The sequence below is a fragment of the Anser cygnoides genome, chromosome 5 (genome assembly GCF_040182565.1).
Source record: "Anser cygnoides isolate HZ-2024a breed goose chromosome 5, Taihu_goose_T2T_genome, whole genome shotgun sequence".
Taxonomy (NCBI): domain Eukaryota; kingdom Metazoa; phylum Chordata; class Aves; order Anseriformes; family Anatidae; genus Anser; species Anser cygnoides.
In genome coordinates this window covers 4,601,688-4,607,687 of record NC_089877.1, presented here as the reverse complement: position 1 = coordinate 4,607,687, position 6,000 = coordinate 4,601,688, and positions in this window count along the sequence as shown.

The window sequence follows — 6,000 nt, the reverse complement described above, 5'->3', positions numbered from 1 at the left end:
GATCTGAATCCAGACAAAGCCAAACGTGTCTCTGCACAGTCCTGCAATGTCAGTCCTCAGTGCAGAGGGCAGCAGGAACTTAGTCTGTTAACATTTAGGGTACTTTGAAAGAATATACACATTAATAAAGTTTTGCTGGTAGCCCTACCATTCATCAGTTTTCATTTGTTCAAGAACAACAAATTTGCTTTCCTGCTGATTTGGCTAGGAACGCAATGCCAAAGCTAGTAGTGTTTGCATATCATTTCAAGTAGTGGGGTGCTAAGGAATAATAAGCAAGGTCATTTACACAGTTTGGTCTGGAGCACCTGGTAAACCAAACTCATTTGAACACGAATAGATGATCTAACAGAAAAAAAAAAAAAAAAAAAGGTAACCACTGCTTTTAACCGATTTCATTGAGGTGAGGTTTTTGGACAATGTCTAACCATACCTTTCAGAAGCAGAGGTGCAAGTTACCTTTACAAATCTAGAGGAACTACATAGAAACATCAGACAAGAGCACTAAGGTGGTTTTGTCCACATATACGACATTAGTGAGGTCTCTAAACCAAAAAATAAAAATAAATAAATAAATAAAATTAAATATTGAGGAAGTTATAAAAATCAAGAGCAATGGTCATACAATGAGAAATACTAGAAGCTTTATCTGAGCAATTCAAAAGTCTTGATCCTGTCACACTTGCATAGAGAAAGGAAAAGTCTCTGCTAAGACAAAGTTCTTTGATGTAGCACGAGAAGATCCCATAACTGAAGATTAACTTCAGCTTTCAGTTAAAAGAAAAACACATTAGAGATACACTCTTTTTTTTTTTTTTTTTTTTTTTAAGTATAAGTAGTTATTAAGCACTAGAGCAATTTAAGAAGGCAATCAATTTATGGCTAACTCTTGAACTTTATGTCAGTTCAAGATTTCCAGTCCAACTGGGAGGGTCTCTCACTAAAAGTGTATACTCACTCGGGAGCTATAGGATAGATGCAAGCTCACTTATTGCCTTCAAGTAGCAAGCCAGACTAGATCATCCCAAAGCATCCCTCCAAAATCCACGACGTAAAGCAAGGAAAATTCAGTTTAAATCAGCAGAGCTGATGTGTATGACACCCTTTAAAAATGAGGGGAATAAAAAAAAAAAGTCACTAGTTTTGGCTGCTGGAAGATTAATGATTATTTGTGAAAAGAAAGAGAAAAAAAATCCTAGGGCTATATGCTAGGCGAGGGACCTCCCATCTTATTCTGAGTATAATAGTGTTTGGATGCTGACAAATAAATTACATTAATTGCATTCATTCTAGCAACCACTTAAACACCATTAGGGCTTATGCATACAATAACTGTGCCATTAGTCAAATCTGGATACCTCACTGCTGGTAATCAACATTCTGTCTTCTAGTATAACTATCTTAATTTCTTTCTGCAAGCCTCCTTCAGTACCATTCCACTTCTTTGCATAAAATTGAGGGCATTATAATTTTGCCTAATAACATTACATGGTATTCTCTCAGAGTTAGAGTCTACTGGGTTACTCGCAAAGAGAAACTGGGAAGATTTTCTGCCTGTGCTACTATTTTTTTTTTTGCCATGCTGCAACCACCTGCTGCAATACCGTCCTCATATTACTGTTATAATTATTTTGCTTCTTTCTTAGTCTGGGGGAAAGCAAGACTCCTTTTCTCTCCTTTCCCTCTCCCAGGAGACTGACAACCTAGGGCAGGAGGGACATGGAACACGAGATACAGAGGAGTAACAATGGGAAAAGTTGTGTCTCCCTTGTATCCACTTTGAAATAGGAGAAAGTGGAATGGTTGGCTTCTTGAAATCTGTTTTCCATCCTTGCCCTCCAGCTGGCTATAGGAACTGCCACCAAGCCTACAGAGTCTTTGAGTTAGAAAACTGACTGCTTGCCAAAGTTAGCTGTGCTCTCCCAGGAGCTGTGCTCCCAACTCCCCAGAACATCATTCCCTGGGATTCCCCAACTTTTTCAGCACTACAGCTTCTTCTGCGCATGAGTAGCAAGGGACTATGAGCTTTTTTTAAAAGTAGCTTGAAAACATTCTTGGAATTTCACCAGTTCTGCATCAGTCCAAGATCACAACAGTGAGATAATTTAGTTTTCATATAGAGACAAACCCTTACCTATGCACCAAGGAGAAATTCCTTGATTATTTGAGTCATAGAACTCCTTTATATAATTGGGAAAAAAAAAAAAAGGCAGGTCAGAAAGTTTTAAAACTAATTATTCAGGCAACAGAGATCTCATTTTTTTTGTCATTTCACTAGCATTTGGTTTTGTTTGATCAAGGCAATAAAGAAAGGGATGAGTATGCTCAGCATGGTATTTTGCAACTTTGGAAGTGTGGTTTGTGCACAGTTTAAAATGAAACTCAATAATAAATTGACAGACCTGAAAAGATGAATTTTAGGAGCAACATCTCATCATTAATTCGAACTCTTCGTTTCACAGACAACACCTGGACAACATTCTTGAATTCAACATTAACACTGCATTCTCCTAAATGTAACAATTGTTCATTAAAATCAAGGTCTTTCATTCATGTTCATCCTCCCCCCTCTTGTGGTTCATTATAAAATCACAATTGTTACTTTCAGAAGTGTTCTATAGTTGGGCTTTCAATTCAGAAAGCGTAGAAAAGGAGCCACCAAATCTAACCAGACCGTGATAGTAATAAGCTTAAAAAATGCAAATATAATAAATAATTAGCTTGTTATTCAGGCTAATTCTCACTGCTAATTTAAATGTTCTCTGTAATCTCTGATTGAAAGCAAGTCTTGCCACAAATGATATGGAATACATTTCAGACAGATTTACCGTAACTATTAATTGGTTATCTTGAGCTATTGTCTGGGGAAGATTTTAGTATTTGCACTCCCTATCATTTCTTGTCTTATTAGTTTAACATACAGTATTGTAGCTATAATGCCTTGAGGCAGATTTACAGCTTGTGTAAATTGACGCAGCATTAAATGCTGTGAACTTTTGCCAGATGGTGTGTCAGCTCCTTTATACAGGCAACTCCCTGCATTTCTTACAAAGGTATTCATGGGGTTTTCAAAAGTCTGCAGTAAGGTTAACTTTTAGCCATGAAAATTATTAGAAATGGACATGGATATGCATAGAGACTCAAGAAACCTGAATTAAATAAAAAGTATGTGTGATTTGTGTCATGATAAATCTAGAGAAGCTTGTAAGTGGAAGGTCAGCTAAAAAAGACTGATGGATTGATAGGAATCCGTCAGTCTAGCAAATCAGACAATGCAGGAAAGTCAAGATGAACTAACAAAACTAGTTTGGAGGATTACAACTATTAATAAAGTCAGAAAACTGTCATGTCAAAGTTTATCACTGTAATGCTGACAGCCAAACAGTTCTAATTCGGTAGGTAAGTTAGACTATCACAATCCTTTAGCCACTATCATAATAAGAACACAGGGCTGAAATTAAACAACTCTGATTACTAGAAAAACTTTTGTGGCTGGCAGTCTTACTTTTCTTTAGAGGACTCAACTGAAGGCTGCAGGAATAGGATCTTACAACAGGTTCTGTGTTCACAGGTGCAAAAGTCAAAATTAAACCTTCACACATCTGCAATGTCTTGGACTCAGAATTAAAACTGATGGCAGATTTGCATTTTGATGAATGACAGCAGATAGTTTCCTTTTGTTATACCATAACTATAAATCTCCTGAACAGTAGAAAATCCATAAGGACAGCTTGGTGGAAAGCCTTACAGAAAGTTTCCAATAGATCAGATAATTTTTATTGAAAAAGATATGGGTTAAAACAAAAACAAAACAAACAAACAAAACAGGTATCAGAATGTGAACCAGCTACACGTGGTATTTGAAGTGGTTCAGAGAAAAAAGGAAAAATGATGATGGGACTTCAAGGAGCATCATTCTCTATTTTCCTATTGTGCTCATTACTCTTAATATTGCAGAAAAATATCGAAGTGTTGTAGGGTCTACCAATGATTGTCTTGTCCAAGATGAAGATGAGTTTGACCCCAGTAGATAATCGTGAATCAGAACAATTCTTTAACCATATTACTCACCAGAAATCACACAATCCTGTGCATTATATGCAAAGACTAAACACAGAAAGTGTGTTGCCTGCCAGGTAAAAGAGAGTGAACCAATGGAAATACTTTGGACATTGGTAATTTGGCTTTTAGTTTGAGGAGAGTTGGAAACCTCCTACCCCCCACTTTCTAAGATTTTTTATTGTATGATGCAATCACATCATACAGTTGGGCCATAAACTTTGGAGGTTGATAAGGTCTGTGGATTTTAAGGATTTAACAGTGCCATTAGGCATAGACTGAAAAAGAAGAGATAGGTAAATTGCTACAGCACACAGATAATGTCAGAAAACATGCCTCAAGGCATATATCAAAGACCATTTTATTGCCTACATTCTTCCTTGTCACCGAGGGAATTATTTGTTACTGGTTCAGAGTAGTAAAATTTTGGGAAGTGCTTGAGCCTCTACAGCCCATCCCAGCAAGTCAGACAGCATTTTTTGTGCCTAGAGGGATTGCTTCATCTGCTGCAATCCCACCTCCCTTTCCTCCCCTCTGCAGAGAGGGGAGAGAGGAAGCAGATGTATAACCCTGCTGCTCCTGCACTCCCAGTCCTAAGGTCCAAGTAACCTACATTGGGATGCAAGAAAAGCCTTCACTGTCTTATTGGACATGCAGTACCCATCACAATCAAGCCCCAAGAAATCAAGAGATTAAAGTTAGAACATGGTTTAAATGGATCTGAGTGAATAATTTTTAATGAATGTATTTAATGATGGATGAGTTTCCTTCCTTCTTTCCATGAAATGTGGTGAGCGGTTTGCAATTTGCTTCACACATTCCTTCCTCTTTCAAAATAACTCATTGAATTTTTAAATTTCTTTTAAAGTGAGGGGTCGCTACTCCAAGCACAAACTTTCTGTTCAATTACAGCTGGTCCCATAAATCACTTGATATTGTTTCCATCCTCCAGTCTAATGAACATGGCTCACAGAATCAGCTTTTTGATGCATAGTCTCACAGAAGACACATTTCAAATTCACTTTTCATAGTATTCCTGTGTGAGCTTAACATTTATTTTCTGCCAACAGTCATACAATTAAAGTTTAATAACTCTATGAGTGTGTGCAGGAAATGACACCAAAAGCAACCCCAAGATGGCTGAAGATTTGCTTCCACATTTGCACAAATATCAGTAGAAACTGTTTCTGCATTATTCATCCAACTCTAGACCTAAACTAAATACATCTTTCTAGCAGCCTTGGAAACATGATGAAGTGTTTTAAAATTCCAGTAGATGTCACCACTTCTCCCCCAGCAAGTCCTTATGTACATCTAAAAGACATTTTTAAAAGCTTAGTTTGCGCTATATCATGAGATAATAAAGCTGAGAGACTCGTTTTGCTTTGGGTTACATCTATGTGTTTTGACAAAAAAAAAAAATTCTAATCTGTGTCAGTGAATTAATGAGTTTATAGAACTTATACCACTATTGTAAACCAAACTAGATACAAGTTAGCTGTCAATTGCAAAGAAAGTGATGTCACTAATACAAAAGTGTCTAGTGTTGTATTCATTTTTTCCAAGTGATTTGATGCTTTATAAACATCAAAGTTTCCAGTAATACATTAATTATAATTATAGCCCTGTAATTATAATTATAGCCCCGCTTGTGACTAAGATGGGTTTTCTAGCTGTAGTGCTCACATCCAATCCCTGCAACATTCTTTTGCTTTTATTTCCCAATTTAAATAAACCCCTAAAGTGTCTCCTCCCTCAAAACTTGGGTTCTTTTTAACTTTCACTTGTTATCCACCTATCTCATGAAAATGCAATTAGGTTTAAGTTAGCCTGGCTTTCATGGTTAATTTTTTCTCCACACACACTAGGAACAAGCGACCCACAAGTCATAGAATCATAGAAATATAGAAGAGCTTGGGTTGGAAGGGACCTTAAATCCCA